The sequence below is a fragment of the Felis catus genome, chromosome E1 (genome assembly GCF_018350175.1).
Source record: "Felis catus isolate Fca126 chromosome E1, F.catus_Fca126_mat1.0, whole genome shotgun sequence".
Classification (NCBI taxonomy): Eukaryota; Metazoa; Chordata; class Mammalia; order Carnivora; family Felidae; genus Felis; species Felis catus.
In genome coordinates this window covers 42853000-42873174 of record NC_058381.1, presented here as the reverse complement: position 1 = coordinate 42873174, position 20175 = coordinate 42853000, and the positions used below count along the sequence as shown (strand labels likewise).

The window sequence follows — 20175 nt, the reverse complement described above, 5'->3', positions numbered from 1 at the left end:
GAACTCAATGTACTCTGCACGTCTCTTTTATAGGATTTATCACAGTTTTAATTAATTATTTGTATGATGCCTATTTCAGCATTAGACTCTTCTGTATATTCCATAAAATCAGAAGTAATAATCTAGGGGCGCCTGGGTGGCTCAGTCGGTTAAGCGTCCGACTTCAGCTCAGGTCACGATCTCGCGGTCCATGAGTTCGAGCCCCGCGTCGGCTCTGGGCTGATGGCTCAGAGCCTGGAGCCTGCTTCCGATTCTGTGCCTCCCTCTCTCTTTGCCCCTCCCCCGTTCATGCTCTGTCTCTCTCTGTCTCAAAAATAAAATAAAAACCTTAAAAAAAAAATTAAAAAAAAAAAAGAAGTAATAATCTATCTTGGGTAGCCCAGTGTCACAACACCTAGCTTATAGCTTATAGTTCATTTCTGTATTCAACAATTATTTGAGTGCTTTCTAATTTCTTTTTTAATTATAATTGCTGATTGTAGTAAAGTAACTTCTAACAAAGCTCTTGTTCTTCTAATTAGAAGCCTCATTATGGTATGTTGTTTTTTGCATTATTAGTCTAATAGGCCAATATAGTGCTAGTTCCTTGGTAAAACTTACTTTTGTAAACTTACTAATAGCCATGGCCTGAGCAATCTTCAGCAGTTTTATTTATTTGTTTATTAATATAATTTATTGTCATAATTTAGCAGTTTTAATAGACCAAAAATACAGTGGTCACTAATGGTGTAATGTACACAAAGGGAGCTCTTGCCTCCCCAGAAAATAATCCTAGCCGGTTTAGGCAGACTGTCAGATGTAATAAAGAACTTGAAGATTAGTTTTTTTCTTTGACATCCTATACCTAGTTCTGATTTTCATTTCTTCCTGGGCCAAGGGTCAGTATAATTAATGTCCCAAGACACTAGGACAGTTCTACATTAAGGCCAGTGTCAGCAGTTTTATACTTGAGAATTTCACTTTGTTGACTTTTTTTGGAGTAGGTAATACATTATGTAGTATAAAATCTGAAAGGTATAAAAGGATTTGCGGTGAAAAGTAAGTCTTCTCTTCGTACTCAGTCACTCATTTTTTTTTCTGCTGAAGCAATTATTATTTACCTTTTTTTTGTGAATTCTTCTGGAGGTACCCATACATTCAGTATGTCCCTACACACATACATAAATGGTAGCATACTATACACACTGTTCTTTAGCCTGCATCATTCACTAATGTATCTCAGTTTATTTCATATCATTAGAAATAGAGCTGTCTCATACTTTTTGCCTACCAGATGAGCTGTAATATCTTTACCCAGTCCCTTCCTGATAGACTTTTAAATTCTTTCCAGCACATTATCAGCAGTGCTGCAGTGAATATTCTTGTACATTATTTTGTATGTCTGTGAGTGTTATTTGTTAGATAAACATTGAGAATTAGCATTCTGGCTCAAAAAGTATGGGATTCACGTACCAGTTCACCCCACCACTTGTAGTAAAGCACAGAGAATGACTTTATACATCCTTCCTTGCCAATAACCTGTTAGCAATTCTTATCTCTTTCCAGTTAGATAAATATAAAATGATATATTGGTGTAGTTTTAATTTGTGAATCTTTAATTACAAGTGATATTAAATGTCTTCTCATGTTATTAAAAACCATTAATATGTTTCTGAGACCTCCATATCCATTGCATATTTTTCTTTTTTTTTTTTTTTTAATGTTTATTTTTATTTTTGAGAGACCGAGTGCAAGGAGGGGAGGAGAAGAGAGAGAGGGAGACACAGAATCAGAAGCAGGCTCCAAGCTCCGAGCTGTCAGCATGGAGCCCCATGCGGGGCTTGAACCCATGAACCGTGAGATCATGACCTGAGCCGAAGTCGGATGCTCAACCTACTGAGCCACCTAGGCGCCCCATTGCATATTTTTCTATTGAATGGTCTTTTTATTATTGATCTGTTAGAATTCTTTATGTGTTAGAGAAATTAACCTTTTACTCAGAATTGCAAATCATTTTAATTATTCAGTATATCTTTTTTTTTTTAAGTGTATTTGTTTTGAGAGAAAGAATCCCAGGCAGGCTCTGCAGTTGTCAGCGTGCACTTATCAGCATGGAGCCTGATGCGGGGCTTGAACTCTTGAACCCGTGAGAGCAAGACCTAAGCTGAAGTCAGGAGTCTGACGCTTAACTGACTGAGCCACCCAGGTGCCCTACCTTTCAGTATATTTTTTGAGTTGTTTACAGTATTTTTTTTTTTGTTTTCCAAAAATTATACTTTGTATAATTGAATTTGTCATTTCTTTCATTTGACCTCTAGGTTTTATATCATTTTAGAAGTCTTCTCTACTCAGTTAAGAAAAAAATAGGGGCGCCTGGGTGGCTCAGTCGGTTAAGCGTCCAACTTCGGCTCAGGTCATGATCTCGCGGTCCGTGAGTTTGAGCCCCACATCGGGCTCTGTGCTGACCGCTCAGAGCCTGGAGCCTGTTTCAGATTCTGTGTCTCCCTCTCTCTGACCCTCCCCCGTTCATGCTCTGTCTCTCTCTGTCTCAAAAATAAATAAACGTTAAAAAAAAAAATTAAAAAAAAAAAAAAAAAGAAAAAAATGGCCATGGCTTTGTCTAACTTTGAGTGTTTTGTTTTTAATTTTAGATCCTTGATTCATCTGGAATTTAAAGATCCAACTTCTAGGGGTGCCTGGGTGGCTCAGTTGGTTAAGCGTCCGACTTCAGCTCAGGTTATGATCTCACGGTTTGTGGGTCAATCCCCGTGTTGGGCTCTGTGCTGATGGCTTGGAACCTGGACCCTGCTTCACATTCTGTGTCTCCCTCTCTCTGCCCCTGCCCTGCTCGTGCGCTCTCTCTCTCTCAAAGATAAATAAATACACAAAAAAAGTTTAAAAAAATAAATAAAGGTCCAACTTCTAATTTTTTTCAGATAGCTACCCATAGTAATTCATTATAATTTATTGAATATTCCATCATTTTTCCATTTGTTTGAAATGTCACCTTATCATACATTAAATGTCCAGATGTATTTTGATCTTCTGGACTTTCTATTCTGTTATATTCATTCTATTGATCTGTTGATCTTTTTGCCAATTTCACCTTTTAAATTATTAGAACTTTACAATGCATATCTAGAGAAGCTTGTATGCTCTCCTTACTCTTTCAGAAAGTTCTCTACCATTCTTACTATTTGTTTTTTAACATTAAATTTATTCATTCATTCATTTAAGTTTATTTTATACAGTAGTAATCTAGGGGCGCCTGGGTGGCTCAGTCAGTTGAGCGTCCAACTCTTGATTTCAGCTCAGGTCATGATCCCAGGGTTGTGGGATGGAGCCCTGCATCTGCCTCTGCACTGGGCCTGGGACCTGCTTTGGATTCTCTCTTTCCCTGTGCCCCTCTCCCCTGCTCATGTGCACTCTATCTCAAAAAAAGAGTAAATTAAAAAATAATAATAATAAAGTAATCTCTACACCCAGTGTGGAGCTTGAACTCACAATCCCCAGATCAAGAATCTCATGCTCCTCCAACTGAGCCAGCCAGGTGCCCTTTCATGTTAATTTAGAATCAGTTTGTCTGGTTCCTAAGAAATCCTTTTGGCATTGTATTTTAGATTACATTACATTTTAGATCAATTTAGGGAGAACTAATATCTTAAGATGGCTTTTGTATCCAAGAACATGGAATGTTTTGTCTTAAGAATTTAAGTTTTTGGTGTTCCTTGGCAGTAATTTTTAAGTGTTCTTCATTTAAAATCTCTGTTTCTTGTTAGTCTTTTCCTAAGTATTTCACCTATTTGTTGCTATTTTATTATTTAATACTTTTTTAAGTTTATTTTTATTTATTTTGAGAGGGAAAATAGCAAGCAGGGGAGGGGCAGAGAGAGATGGAGACAGAATCCCAAGCAGGCTCTGTGCTGCCAGCACAGAACTCAGTACACAGCCCAGTGTGGGGCTGCAACTCAGGAACTGTGAGTCTAACTGCAAGATCATGACCTCATCCGAAGTCAAGAGTCAGATGCTTAACCTACTGAGCCACCCAGGCACCCCCTTTTTTTTTCCTTAATTTTTATTCATTTATTTATTTTTAATATTTGTTTATTTTTGAGAGAGAGACAGAGACGGAGTGTGAGTGGGAGAGCGGCAGAGAGAGAGGGAGACACAGAATCCAAAGCAGGCTCCAGGCCTGAGCTGTCAGCACAGAGCCCGACTCAGGGCTCAAACTCATGAACCACAAGGCCATGACCTGGCGGAAGTCAGACACTTAACCAACTGAGGCACCCAGGCTCCCCTCTTTGTTGCTGTTTTATTTATTTATTTATTTAAAAAAAATTTTTTTAATGTTTATTTATTTTTGAGACAGGGAGAGACAGCATGACGGGGGAGGGTCAGAGAGAGAGGGAGACACAAGAATCTGAAACAGGCTCCAGGCTCTGAGCTGTCAGCACAGAGCCTGACACGGGGCTCGAACTCACGGGCTGCGAGATCATGACCTGAGCCGAAGTCGGATGCTTTAACCGACTGAGCCACCCAGGCGCCCCTCTTTGTTGCTGTTTTAAATGAGACTTTTCTTCAGTTATATTTATATTGCTTGTATATTATAATCAGCTTTTTCAGTGACTTTATGCATGGTCTGAAAATAAAACTAAACAGTACACCCACATAGTATAGCAAAAAGATCATTAGGTCCCAAGTTGTATTCTAGGCTTTGCAGCTTATTAGTTGTGTGATCTTAAGCACATTATCCTGATCTTTAATATCCTCTTAGGTAAAATAAGGATATAGTCTCATACTCAGATATCAAACAATGGGCCACTGCAGAATTATTGAAAGATAACCTTAGAATCCATGCAGGTATTATCTGTGAACTATATAAATAGTGTCTTACAAATATATATGACCTTTTCAAATGTATATATAAATAATATTATAAATAAATTACAAGTTTATTTTAAAACTTTAACAGTTTATAGTAAAGTTTTATCTTTTTGTGTTTTTTCCAAAATCAGATACTGTATGTATCGCCACTATTATATAGGGCTCTAGAAACTCTTGTAATTACTACATAAAGTCTCTCAGACCCTAAAAATGAGGGGCTACTGGCCTAGCTGATCTGTAACATTTCTTTTAACACTAATAGTGTGTGAGCCTATGTAACTTAAAAAAAATGTTTTTTAATGTTTATTTTAATTTTGAGAGAGAGAGAGAGAGAGAGAGAGAGAGAGAGAGAGAGAGAGAGAGAGAATTGAAGCAGGCTCCAGGCTCCAAGCTGTTAGCACATAGCCCAACCTGAGCCGAAGTCGGAGGCTCAATGGACTGAGCTGCCCAGGCACCCCAAGATAATGATTTTTAATCTTAAATGTCAAAAGTGTGTTCCTGGGATCTTTCTCTCTCTCCCTCTTTTTTTAAAAAAATTGTTTTTTAATGTTTATTTTTGAGAGAGACAGAGTGTGAGTGGGGGGGGGGGGGGGGTGGGGAGAGAAGGAGACACAAAATCTGAAGCAGGCTCCAGGCTCCGAGCTGTCAGCACAGAGCCTGATGCAGGGCTTTAACTCATGAACTGTGAGATCATGACCTGAGCTGAAGTTGGACGCTCAACTGACTGAGCCACCCAGGTGCCCCTCCCTCTTTTTTTAATAAAAAATTTTATTTTTAAGTAATCTCTGCAGCCAACATGGGATTCAAACTCCCAACCCCGAGATCAAGAATTGCATGCTCTTCTAACTGAGCCAGCCAGGCACCCCTTAGGATCTCTTTTTAGTAGCCCTGAAGAGTAGCCTGTCTAGATTTGTATAGAAAATGCTTTCATGAGAAAAGACATGTAATACTTTCTGGAAGGGGTTTTATTGTTCATGTGTCTAACTCGACTAGCTTGCTTTGACCTTACATTCTAGTTCAGTAGTAGATGTTCATGTTATTCAGAGTAAAAGCTTTGTATATATTTATTGTATGTTGAGCAGGTCAAGCAGATGTGCACTTCTCAGATTGACTTAGGAAAGTTTTTCTTTGAGGTTGGACAAATTGTTAGGAATTGGGAGAGTGTCTCAGAGTGTCTCAGTTCTATTGAATTGTGTATCTGAAGCCATTGTATCCTATTATACTTGAACTCAGAAAAGAAGAGGATGGAAAAATGTGTTTATGATTTGAGGTATATCCTGGGAAGGAAACTATATATGCATAGCTTGCAAAGCATTCTACTGAATAGATTTATTTTGGCTACCAGTTAATTATGGTTACTAGTTCAATGAGAAATTTAAATCAGGCTTAGTATTTATTTGTTTGTTTGTTTGTTTGTTTGTTTATTTAGAGAAAGAGAGAGAATCCCATGTGGGCTCTGCACAGACAGTGCAGAAGTGCAGAGCCTGATGCGGGTCTTGAACCCACAAACTGTGAGATCATATCCTGAGCTGAAACGCTGAACTGACTGAGTCACTCAGGTGCCTGAGAATATTTTTAAAGTAAGCTCTTTGTGTAACATGGCACTCGAACTCACTACTACCTGGAGATCAAGAATAGCACACTCCATAGACTGAGCCAGCCAGGTGCTCCCTGCCCTGCCCTTAGCATTTTATTTATTTGTTTGTTTTTTAAGGTGATTTATTTATTTTGAGAGAGAGAGAGGAAGAGAGAATCCCAAGCAGGCTCCACACTGTCAGCATGGGCCTGACACATGTCTCGAACCCATGAATGGCGAGATCATGATCTGAGCTGAAACCAAGAGCCTAACGCTTAACTGACTGAGTCACCCAGGCACCCCAGAAAATGCTCTTTTAAAAAAAAAATGTTTAATTTTTTGAGAAAGAGCAAGCCAGGGAGGAGCAGAGAGAGAGACAGAAACCCCAAGCAGGCTCCATGCCGTCAGCGCAGAGCCTCATGTGGGTTTGAACCATGAGTCATGAGATTGTGACCTGAGCTCAACCAACTGAGCCACCCAGGCACACCCCTACACGCCCTGGAAAATGCTTTTAATAGAAGTTTGTTTCCTACTGGGGTCTTAGAGCTTATTTTTTTTTTTTAAGTTTATTTTCTACTGTTTTTTATTTATTTTGCCTCAAAACTGTCATTTTTTTTCCTTTGTGGTTTGAAATTACGTAAATATCAGCATGGTTTCTCAAAGTAAGGAAATGGAGATGAGATCAGTGCTCAGAATAGTGATCTTTTAAGATTCCAGTTTAGCTAATCTTCAAAGCGTTAAAGTAACATGATTTTGGTTTAAATAATTTACCTAGTGTAGTATATTAACATTTAGTATTTTCTCTCGGAAGAAATGTCCCTTGGGTTTGTACTGAATATTATGGGCATATTCTTGTCCCAATAGAAGAAGAGAAAATTAAGTAGAGTGATTAGGACAGGAAGTAAGAGTTTTATAACATTTTCACATGTCAAATAAACAATTAATAGAACTCACTTATAATGGAGACTGGTTAAGTTTTTGGTGGCTACTTTAATAATCATTTTCTAAAATAAAGGTGTCTCTTTCCAAATACTCAGTCTCAGATACTCAATAACCAGCAGGTAGCAATTATAACTATATATTTCAAGGGAATGTTGGATATGTTAATTTTCTATGTTGCTTCTGGACCATTTTATAGTGAGTTTCTAAAGGAATGAGAGGAGCAACAGTATGATAGTAAGCTGCTATATAAGCCATCATGTCAGAATACTACTCTTTTGGGGCACCTGGCTCGCTCAGGGTGGTGAGTTTGGGCCCCATGTTGGGTGTAGAGATTGCTTAAATAAATAAACTTAAAAGAAAATCTTAAAAAATATACTACCATCTTGTGATACACTCTTACAAATTAAGAATTACCCTCTAGACTCTCTTTTACTCTGGAGTAGAATTTTATATAAGTTCTGTCTTGGACCCCTGTATACGGGGGTGGGTAGTAACTGTATCAATGGCTCTATGAGATCATTATACTTTTCTGTGATCTATCCATTACTTAATTAGGTCTTTATGAATGTATGCAAAATGAAATTTGTACCCGACCTACTTTTTAAATTTCCCTCAAGGCTTTTGTTGCATAGGAAAGCTTTGCCAACTCCATTATTACATGTTTATTGTAGAAAATACTGAAAAAGCAAATTGAAGAGAAATCGTTCATAGGCCATTGTTAATGTTGGTGTATTTCCTTTCAAGCATATTATGTTACTGGAGGTTTTTTGTTTTTTGTCTCTTTACTACATGTGAACATTTTCCCATATAATGAAATATTCTATTTATTTTAAAAAGTTTATTTATTTTGAGAGAGAGAGAGAGAGCGTTCATGCACGTGAGCCTGGGAGGGGCAGAGAGAGAGGGAGAGAGAGAATCCGGAGTAGGCTTCATGCTTTTCAGCAGAGCCTGATGTGGGACTCCATCTAACAAACCACAAGATCATGACCTCAGCCAAAATCAAGAGTCGGATGCTTAACTGACTGAGCCACCCATGTGCCCCTGAAATACTCTTTGTAAACGGGTCACAAATTGTCAGGGTATATATATTCAGCTATAAGATATCTGGCTCAATATTATTTAAGTTTCTTTTTTTTTCTATTGCTAGCATGAAAGAAAAGGAGACAAGAGTGTAAATTGATACAACTCCCTTTGGAAAAGTACTAACTTATTGAAGCTGACATAACAATTTTGCTTCTAGGTATTCAACAGGAATTCATACATATATTCACCAGAAGACCTATACGGAATGTTCATAGTAGCATTATTCATAATATCCTCAAACTGGAAACTGCTCAAATGCCCATCAGCAGTGGAATGAATAAATTTGTGATACAGTCACACAATGGCAATATAATAAAGCAAAGAGAGTGAACAGACTGGAGCTAAATGCAGCAGGATTGGTGACTCTCAACAGATGCTGAACAAAAGCAGTCAGGCACAAAAGAGTATATTCTTTATGATTCTGATACAAGAGAGTCCATTTTGTAGGATTCCATTTATATTATATTAAGCTCAAGAACAGGGTAAACCAGTGGGTCTCAGTGTGGTGTAATATTGTTCCCCAAGGGGCATTTGGCAGTGTCTGGAGGCATCTTTGGTTGCCACAACTGGAAGAGACCTGGGTTGCTTCAGAGCACCCTACAGTGCACACGACTGTCTCATAACAAAGACCTATCCCTGGGCTAAAGTACTCTGTACTGTTAAAGGTAAGGGTGGCGGTTTCCCTTGGGTAGGAAGGGTGTGATTGTTTTTGATTTTAGTGCTGGTTACATAGGTGTATTCAGTTTGTGAAAGTTCATTGAGCTGCATGCTTCTGTTTATCTTCCTGTAGGTATTTTACACTTCAATCAAAAATTTGTATGAAAATCAGACTTTACATAAAAATCCAGGTCAAAGACATCTTGTTTTCATTTTTTAACCTTTATTTATTTTTGAGAGACAGTGCCAGCAGGGGAGGGGCATAGAGAGAGGGAGACAGAAACCAAAGCAGGCTCCAGGCCCTGAGTGGTCAGCACAGAGTCCGATGTGGGGCTCGATCTCATGAACTGCGAGATCATGTTCTGAGCCAAATGTCAGACGCTTAACCAACTGAGCCACTCAGGCACTCCTCGAAGACTTCTTTTGAAAGATAGGACAGTCTGATAACTCCCATAGTTGTAGCTAATAAGCAGTAGGCACCCCCCACCCCCACCCCCTGCCCCACACCCTTTGGTTGGTGCCTGTTTTCCAGGCCCCATTTTCTTGTTTCAGTTACTTGTATCCCCTCACTGGTATCTTAAACAGCTTGAGTGAGATAGAATTCATACACACCATACAGTTTACCTATTTGAAATGTACAATTCAAAAATTTTATTATATTCACAGGGTGTGTAGCCATCACCACAATTTAATTTTAGAATATTTTCATTCCTCCAAAAAGAAACCTCATACTTACTAGCAGTCACTCCCTCCCCACCATCTCTTTCAGGTCTAGGCAACCGCTAGTCTTAGTTTTTGTCTTTAAATAATTGTATGCATTTGAATTTTGTGGTCTCTTTTCTAAAACAGGATTTATAGTAGTTATGCAGTATTTCATCATGAAGTTATGTCATAAATTGTATAAAATTTATCTTATATTGGGCACTTATTTAAGATAAATTACTAGATGTGGAATTACTGATCAAAGGATATAAACATTTTTAAATTCCTGATAAATATTAACCACAGTGCCTTCCGGAAAGGTTGTATCAGACTGCCCTCACCATCAGTGGATGATGGTATTTTTTGCAAATTTTATGTTGTCATATTGGACAACGTGTAGTTATACGCAGTCATATTGGAAATGTTACACATTTTTTATTTTGTCTTAGACATGTTCATTCTCCTAGACTGATGATTATTCAGACAGTTGATTTGACCTAAACTCAGGCTGTTTTGGACAAGTGTACCAATATTGTCCTTTTTTACATGAAGACAGTACCACTTAGGATGTGAATGAAGGCATTATCCCAGGTTCCCCTTACTTCTCCAGCTGGTTCCTGAAGGTTCTTACATTTAAATAGAGTGGCTTTTTGCCAGCACAAATTGACACTTCAGCCCCATAGTGATGTACTTTGTTTCCTTGTTGGTTAATAGAGCCAAGATTTCAAACCACTTTCCACTAGGTTTTATAATTTGACTCACAATAAATTAAATTTTGTGTTTCTCCAATAACGTCCATAGCCAAGACCTCTTTTGAAAACAAGTTGTTTGTATGTTTGTAATACATAGATTACTGTTTGCTAGTGAGCTGCCATGATGCTTTTGCTTAGAAATTGTCACTAGCTAGTTATTAAACCTCTATTATCGCTCATGCAGAATTAACTTCCACTTAAAGCATTCCAGTTAAACAAAACTTCATTGTAAACCCTTTAATTGATGCCTTGTCTCTGCACATAAAGCAGTCTCATTCAGGAGTGTGAGTCACTAGCACGATTCTTAGTGAATTGCTCAGCTCATGATCTGGGATGCCCAGATAGTTAATACTTTAGAATCATGGTGAGTCAATATTACATTTTTTTAGTTTTATTCAACCATAAATTTTCTGGGGGGATGACTTTGGGAAATGCCTTTTTGAAAATTTGACATCTTGTCATTGTTTCATTTCACTGCAGTTACTTCTTTCCTGCTCCTTAGAGTTCTGAATGCCACATAATTTGTTGGTTGTTTTATGAATTTTATTCTGCCTGAGGTTATTTTCATCAAATGTTAATAGCAAGACCTTAGAAACCATCTGATATTCTCCACTTATTTCACAAATGAAAAAAAAAAACGGGGTGGGGTGGGGAGAAATACTCCTGAAGTGCCTGTTAGAATCTCTTACCTCCAAGTTCAGTGCTTGCTCTGTCTTGTTGTCATAAAATTCAAGGTTAGGAATCACTATTCTAGAATATTAGTTTTAGTTCATCCTGGACATTGTTTTTATTAAGACACATTTTTTTTTCAATATATGAAATTTATTGTCAAATTGGTTTCCATATAACACCCAGTGCTCATCCCAAAAGGAAGACACATTTTTTTTAATGTTTATTTTTGAGAGAGTCAGAGACAGAGTGTGAGTGGTCATGATCTCACGGTTCGTGGGTTCAAGCCCCACGTTGGGCTCTGTGCAGACAGCTTGGAGCCTGCTTCAGATTCTGTGTCTCCCTCTGTCTTTCTCTGCCCCTCCCCCACTCACATTCATATTCTCTCTCTCTCTCTCTCTCTCTCTCTCTCTCTCTCTCAACAATAAATAATAAAAAATTTTTTTTCATTTATTAAGGATTTGAGAGAGCTGGCCGACTCCCTATATGCCCAGAGGGCCAGAGACCAACCCCACTGGGGCAAGTCTCCAAGAGACTCCTGCTGGCATTAGATCACACTGCGGCTGGGCCCAGGACCCAGAAGCTGGGACCCCTGAAAGTTGGTAGCTCTCCCTTGCTCAGTCCTGCTCTCCCCAGAGCAGACTTTGCCAGATCTTCCTTCTCTCCGTGGAATTACTCTTGATGGTGCATCTCACCAGCAGAGCACACATAGATCACAGGCCTGACCCTCAGTTTCCAGGAACTCTGAGAAAATGAGGTGGGTTTCTTTTTATTTTAATTTTTTTTAATGTTTGTTTATTTTTGAGAGACAGAGTACAAGTGGGGGAGGGGCAGAGAGAGAGGGAGACAACAGAATCTGAAGCAGGCTCCAGACACTGAGCTGTCAGCACAGAGCCCAGTGCCGGGCTCGAACTCATGAACTGTGAGATCATGACATGAGCCGAATTTGGATGGTTAACCAACTGAGCCACCCAGGCGCCCCTGTTTTTAATTTTTAAAAGAAACTAAGATTTTAAAATCTGGTTTGTAATAGGCTTGGGGTGTTTTTTGTTTGTTTTTTAATTAGAGGGAGATTAAAACTTGGCTCTGACCCATTTGGACTTTGTTGTTGCATTTGTAAAACATTTAGAATTTAGCACTACTTACTTGAAAATTTTTAATTTCCTGTTTATTATAGTTTCGTTTAGATTAAAAATTGACAAGGGACAAATTATTGGGTTTTTTCGTTGTTGATTTGGAACCCTTGGGAGCTTTTTTTACATGAGTCTATTCCAAAGATATATATGAAAGTGGTATTTTTGGATTAACTTTTTGTGGCCAACGTTATAGTAAAGAGCTTGCAATGGAAAAAATGAATCAGATAAACTGAAAAGTAAAGCATTTCCCTGTAGTGTCACTACACTATAAAATATGTTGAAAGTTAACAGATGATTTTAGTTTGCTTCTTCTAGTTCTCTGTTGTTTAGCATATATAACTGTATAGTAAATATCTCTTGAATACAACTGTAGTTTTTAAAACGTGTTTGTAAATATCCTACAAACTACTACATTGCAAGCTTCTTGATGATAGATAAGTACCAATTGCATGAATGAATTTTAGTCTAAAACTTTTTTATCCTTTTGTGGTATTAACATAAAATTTATCATTTTAACCGTTTTCTAAAGTGTATAACTTTGGGGCACCTGGGTGGCTCATTTGGTTAAGCGTCTGACTTCAGCTCAGGTCATGATCTCTGGTTCATGAGTTTGAGCCCCACATCAGGCTCACTGCTGTCTGCACAGAACCTGCTTCAGATCCTGTCTCCCCCTCTGTCTGCCCCTCCCCCATTCATGCTCTCCCCCCCCTCTCAAAAATAAATGAACATTAAAAATATATTTAAAAAAAGAATTAAAAATTAAAACATTAAAAAATATAATGTGTATAGCTTTGGGGCATTAAGTAAATTTATATCGTTGTATGACCATCTCCCGAACTTTTAAATCTTCCCGGCAGAAACTGTACCCCATTAAACACTAGTTCCCTGTTCCTCTCAGCCCCTGGCAATCACCATTTTATTTTCTGTTTCTATGAATTTGACTATTGTAGGTACCTCATGTAAGTAGAATCATGTAACATTTGTCTTTTGTGACTGACTTCTTTCACTTAACATAATGTTGTCAAGGTTCATCCATGTGTCAGAATTTCCTTCCTTTCGAGGCTGAAAAATATTCCATTGTATATTACAAAATGTCATGTTTTGTTTATTCATCTGTCAGTGGACAGTTGGGTTGCTTCTACCTTTTTTGGCTCTTGTGAATAATTCTACAGTGAACACGAGTATACAAAAATCTCTTGGCATCTCTGCTTTTGTTTCTTTCACTATATACCCAGGAGAATTGCTAGATCATAAGGTAATTGTATATTTAATATTTTGAGGAAACTGTAACCGAACTGTAAAACTTCTTATAATTTAAACTCTTATTAACCCAGACTTTGTTTCTTAAAAAATATATTGAAATCATTGGTGAGGAAATGAGGGAACCAGATTCTCATACTCTGATAGTGGAAATATAAATAAATAGGTACCAGCTTTTTGGAAGGGTAATTTGGTAATACAAATCAAAAGCTTTAGAATTTTTGGAGAGCTAGAGGGCAAAGAAATTGACCTTTTTTTGTAAACATGCAAAAATATCTTTCGCAATGTACAACTGTTCACCAGCAATTCTTTTAGAAATGGGTGTGTGTACCGAGTTGAGTATTACAACAGACCACTATAAACAACCTACATGTTCAACCATAGAAGCTTGGTTAGATTCTGATTCGGTAGGTCTGGGAGTGGGATTTGGGTAAATAGAATGTGAGAATGAGCGTTTTCAACACGCGCTCTGGGTAATTCTGATGAAGGTGGTCTGTGGACCACATGTGAGGTTCCTTTATTCATCACTACTTACATGCTTTAATTTGAGGTTCCATGGTATGCTAAGACTCTCTTGCAAACTGGTCTTTGACTTCCCTGTTCAGCCTTCTGTATGGCTACTTCCCAAACATCCTTCATCATATTCTAGTCTAAGAGGCTTCTTCTTTTTTTTTTTTTTTTTTTAACTTTTATTTATTTTTGAGAGACAGCATGAATGAGGGAGGAGCAGAGAGAGAGGGAGACACAGAATCCAAAGCAAGCTTCAGACTCTGAGCTGTCAGCACAGAGCCTGATGTGAGGCTCGAACCCATTAACTATGAGATCATAACCTGAGCCAAAGTTGGATGCTCGACCAACTGAGCCACCCAGGCGCTCCTGACATTATTTTTTTCAAGGTTCATCCATGTTGTGTAACATTTTTAAGGGGAATTTGTTGGGGGGGGGGTTGCCATGGAATGTCTGCTTGTGTCCCTTGCCCCTCTCCTTTTGGATTGTTGGGTGTTTTGGGGGGTAGGTTTTTGTTGTTTTTGTTTTTGTTCTTGGAACTCTTTATATAGTAGAGAGATTAGGTCTCTACCTAGGAAAGAGTTACCAAGGGGGTACCTGGCTGGCATGCCTAGTAACTGAGTTAGCCAGGCACCCCAGGGGGGACATTTCATTAAGGAAGTGACTTTTGAGCAGACTTGAATGAGAAAGTCCTGCCAGTATTGATGAAAACAGCGTTCCAAGCAGTGAAAATAGCAAGTGCAAGTGCAGAAGTCTTGGGACAAAAGCATGGCATATTTGTCTTTTCTTTTCTTTTTCTTTTTTTGATGTTTACTTATTTTGAGAGAAGGAGAAAGAGAATCCCAAGCAGGCTCCACCCTGTCAGAGCAGAACCAGTTGCCAGCTCGAACTCATGAGTCCTAAGATCGTGATGACCTGAGCCAAAATCAAGAGTCAGACATTTAACCGACTGAGCCACCTTTTTAAAAATTGTTTATATATTTTGTTTATTTATTTCTGCACTGTTGGTGCAGAGCCCGACTTGGGACTTGATCTTACAAACTGTGGGATCATGAACTGAGCCAAGACCAATAGTCTGATGCTTAACTGACTGACCCACTTAGGTGCCCCCACTTTTTTTTCTTTTTCTTTTTTTAAGAATATATATTTACTTATTTTTAGAGAGGGGGGACAGGCAGAGAGAGAGAAAGCATGGCATATTTGGTGCAGTCTGAGGAACAGTGAGGATACAGGTATTTCTGAGTCAGAATGAGCAAGAGGGAGGATGGAAGGAGATGAGACCAGGAAGTGAACTATGGTCATATGGGCATGTTGTAGACTGTGGTAAAGATTTTTTATTTTATTCCAATAGAGTTTTGAGCAGGAGAGGGACATGATCTGCCTTACTTTTTAAGAGCTTTATTGGGGTTACTTTTTGGAGAATAGATTTGAGAGGGATAAGAGCATAAACTAGGAAACCAGTTAGAAGATTTTGCTTTTACAGTAGTCCTGGTTAGAAATGAAGGTGGCTTGGGGTGCCTGGGTGGCTCAGTTGGTTGAACGTCCGACTTCGGCTCAGGTCATGATCTCACAGTCTGTGAGTTCGAGCCCCGCGTCGGGCTCTGTGCTGATAGCTCAGAGCCTGAAGCCTGCTTTGGATTCTGTGTCACCCTCTCTCACTGCTCCTCCCCTGCTCACGCTCTCTCTCTGTCTCAAAAATGAATAAAAACATTAAAAAAAAAATGAAGGTGGCTTGAATCAGAGTGGTAGTAGTGGAGGTGGTAAGGAGTGGTTGGAAGGATTTGCCAATGGTTTGGCTAGGAGTGAGGCTGACTTGAAGGTTTTTGACCAGAGGAACCACATGAATAGTGGAGCCATTTACTTAGATTTGGAAAACTGAAAATGGAGTAGGTCTTCGGAGGATGGGAGGATTGTGGTATGAGAAATGTGGGGCCTGTTAGACATCCAGGAGATGTAGAGTAGCAGTTGAATTTCAGGCCTAAAGTTCAAGGGAAATGTTGAAGCAAATGGGACATCATTTACAAGTTGAATTCTGGCTGGAGGAACGTGCAAAGAACACTGAAAAAGATAGGGTAACAAGATAGGATAAAAATCAGGACATGTATTTAGAAGTTTAGAAAAGGAGAAGTGACACTGAAATAGGAACTGAAAAATAAGAGCCAGAAGAGTATGGTATCAGGGAAGCCAAGTGGAAAAAAAAAAGCATTTTGGAGAGGAACGAGTAATCAGGTATATCAAATACAGCTTAGGAGTGCCTGGGTGGCTCAGTCGGTTAAGCATCTGACTCTTGATTTCGGCTCAGGTCATGATCTCATGGTTCTTGAGTTTGAGCCTTGAATCAAGGCTCTCTGCTGTCAGCACAGAGCCCGCTTTGGATCTTCTGTCTCCCTCTCTCTGTGTCCCTCCCCCGCTTGCTCACATGCTCTCTCTAAAATATTTTTAGAAATTTATTTTTTTTTAATCTTTATTTATTTTTGAGAGAGAGAGAGCGTGAGCAGGGGAGGAATAGAGAAGGAGACACAGAATCCGAAGCAGGCTCCAGGCTCCGGAGCTGTGAGCACAGAGCCCGATGCGGGGCTCGAACCCACGAGCTGTGAGATCATGACCTGAGCTGAAGTCGGATGCTTAACCTGCTGAGCCACACAGGCGCCCCTATTCTTAGAAATTTAACAGAAACAAATTAAACATTTAAAAAATATATATAGCTTAAAAGGTTGAATAAGAATTGACCATTGAATTTGGCACCATTGAATTTGACCATTGACCAGAAGTTATCATTGGCAAGTAGTTTTGGTAGATTGGTGGTATCTAGGCTTATTGATATGTGTACTGTTCCATCACATAGATGTTACCATAGTTTATTCACCACTCATCATCAGTTATTAGCCATTTAGGTAGTTTTCAATTCTTAAGGTATTTTACATATGCAGATTCAGATGGGCATGCTGTATTTGAGAGCATTGTGAAGTAATTTATAAATCAATGCCTTATTGGATATTGGAGTTAAGAAAATACTGCATAGCAAAAATAAAAGACTTTGGAGTTAAACTAGCCTGTTTGAACCAACCTGAGCCAGTAGCTGACTTTGTCTACATTACTCAATTTTCATGAACCTGATTCTTATCTAAAAGATAAGATTTTATGAGGATTAAAATAAATGAGCACTTTGTATGCTTCCTAGCACATGTGTGTTCAGTAATCCTAAATTGTGTCTTGTTCTTTTTTTTTTAAGTTTATTTATTTATTTTAATGTTTATTTTTGAGAGAGAGAAAGCGTGGTTGTATTTTATGCAAGCGAGGGAGGGGCAGAGAGAGAGGGAGGGAGACAGGATCTGAAGCAGGCTCAGTGCGCTGAGAGCAGAGAGCCATATTCTGGGCTCTAACTCACAAACCGTGAGTTCATGACCTGAGCTGAAGTCGAACGTTTAACCGACTGAGCCACGTGAGTGCCCCAAATTTGTTTATTTGAAAAAAAAAATTTTTTTTTTCAACGTTTATTTATTTTTGGGACAGAGAGAGACAGAGCATGAACGGGGGAGGGGCAGAGAGAGAGGGAGACACAGAATCGGAAACAGGCTCCAGGCTCCGAGCCATCAGCCCAGAGCCTGACGCGGGGCTCGAACTCACGTACCACGAGATCGTGACCTGGCTGAAGTCGGACGCTTAACTGACTGTGCCACCCAGGCGCCCCCAAATTTGTTTATTTTTGAGAGAGCATGAGTGGGTGAGGGGCAGAGAGAGAATCCCATGCAGGGTCTGAGCTGTCAGTGCAGCACCTGACACGGGGCTTGATCTCACAAACCATGAGATCATGACCTGAGCTGAAATCAAGAGTCGGGCGCTTGAACCACTGAACCACCGAGGCACCTCTTGTTGTTTGTCTTATAGGGAAAATAAAACTTTCTGAATAAAACTTTCTGAAAAAAAGTGTTAGTAATTGGTCTTGGAAATGTAAGGAGGTGTATTTTGAGGGTGGAGAAGAGGAAAACAGTTCTTTTGGGTCATTCCTATGGAGATTTTTCAATGATAAAAGAGAGAATAGGGGAAGATAGTCAATTTGAGTGATTATCCAATTTAATTCTATTGTGATCAGAGCACATACTTTGTATGATTTGAATAATTTTAAATGTATTGCAGCTTTGATAATGGCCTAGAATATGGTCTATCTCAGTACAAGTTCTCTGTGTCCTTGAAAAAATTGTGAGTTCTTTTGCTGTTGGGTGGAGCGTACTTTAAATGTCAGTGGTTTTGTGGTTTAGTGGTTGATAGTAAGTAGTATTTGTTTTTTATATGCTTACTGTTTATTCTGTGAGTTATTGAGTGAGCAGTGTTGAAATCTCCAACTATTAATTGTGGATTTGTCGATTGTTCTTAATTCTATCAATTTTTGCTTCCTCTCTTGAGGCTCTGTTAATATGTGTATAAACGTGAATTTTTATGTTGTATTGATGAATTGACCCCTTTATCATTGTAAAAGGACCTTTATTTAAGGCTGTTCATTGCTCTGAAATAAACTTTTTCTGGTAATACATAGTTACTTCTCCTTAATTAAATTTTTAAATAAAGTTTATTTATTTATATAAAGAATAAGTGGGGGAGGGGTAGAGAGAGAGAATCCCAAGCAGGCTCCACACTGCTAGCACAGAGCCCAATGTGGGGCTCAATCTCCTGAACCGTGAGATCACGACCTGAGCCACCCAGGGGCCCCTCCTCTTTTTTTTAAAAAAACATGTTCATTTATTTTGAGAGAGAAAGTGAGCAAGCAGGGGAAGGGCAGAGAGACGGGGAAAGAGAATCCTAAGAAGGCTTTGCCTGTCAGCACAGAGTGCGACATGGGGCTCAATCCCACAAATCTTGAGATCATGACCTGAGCTGAAATTAAAAGACACTCAGGCATGTCATTTACTCCTTCCTTTTCTTTCTTTCTTTCTTTCTTTCTTTCTTTCTTTCTTTCTTTCTTTCTTTCTTTCTTTCTTTCTTTCTTTCCTCCTTTCTCTCTTTGTTTCTTTCCTCCTTTTTCTCCTTCCTTCCTTCCTTCCTTCCTTCCTTCCTTCCTTCCTTCCTTCCTTCCTTCCTTATTTATTTTTGAGAGAGACAAAGAATGTGAGTGGGTTAGGAGCAGAGAGAAAGGGAGACACAGAATCTGAAGCAGGCTCCAGGCTCTGAGCTGTCAGCACAGAGCCCGACACGGGGCTTGAACTCACGAGCTGTGAGATCATGATCATGACCTGAGCTGAAGTCAAATGCCCAACGGACTGAGCCACCCAGGTGCCCCTCCTCCTTTCTTTTGATTACTGTTAACATGTTGCATCTTTCTCCATAGTTTTGCATTTAATCTCTTTGTGGCTTTATACCTAAAGTGGATTTCTGTGTAGGCAGCATATAGTTAGATCTTGTTTATTTAGTCTGACAATTTCTGCCTTTTATTTATTTATTTATTTATTTATTTATTTATTTTAATGTTTATTCATTTTTGAGAGAGAAAGAGAAACAGAGCATGAGCGCGGGAAGGCCAGAGAGAGAGGGAGACACAGAATTTGAAGGAGGCTCCAGGCTCTGAGCTGTCAGCACAGAGCCCAATGCAAGGCTCGAACTCATGAACTGCAAGATCATGACCTGAACCAAAGTCAGGCACTTAACCAACTGAGCCATCCAGGTGCCCCAATTTCTGCCTTTTAATTGAATATTTAGCCTGTTTACATTTAATGTGATTGTTGATGTCATAGGGTTTAAATCCACTATCCTCCTATTTATTCTGTCTCATTTACTTTTATGATTGCATAGTATGTCCTTCATTGGTTTATTAGCTGTAACATTGTTTTGTTATTTTGATAGTTGATTTTGGGTTTACTACAGCCATCTTTTAAGTTATTACAGTCTGCTTTCAATATTAAATCACTTCTTGTATTATATGATAACCTTACAACAGTATATTTCCATTTCCTTTCTCTCTGCTTTTTGTGATATTGTTTTTACTTCTATTGTTTTACTACTTTTACTTCTATGTAAAAGAAGTGTGATAATAAAT

The 20175-nt window shown here is 38.8% G+C and overlaps 1 protein-coding gene across 4 annotated transcripts in view; it reads left to right on the top strand.

The window, feature by feature from the left end:
- GJC1 (gap junction protein gamma 1) overlaps nucleotides 1–20175 on the top strand; it is a 38721-nt gene that overhangs the window by 5722 nt on the left and 12824 nt on the right. Inside the window, exon 1 of one of the 4 annotated variants that reach the window (XM_011289242.4) lies at nucleotides 19746–19803. The exons of the other annotated variants lie outside the window; for them this stretch is intronic. The gene's annotated coding sequence lies outside the window, so the exon portion shown is untranslated. Of the gene's footprint in view, nucleotides 1–19745; nucleotides 19804–20175 lie in introns of those variants that run through there. 4 annotated transcript variants of the gene reach the window in all.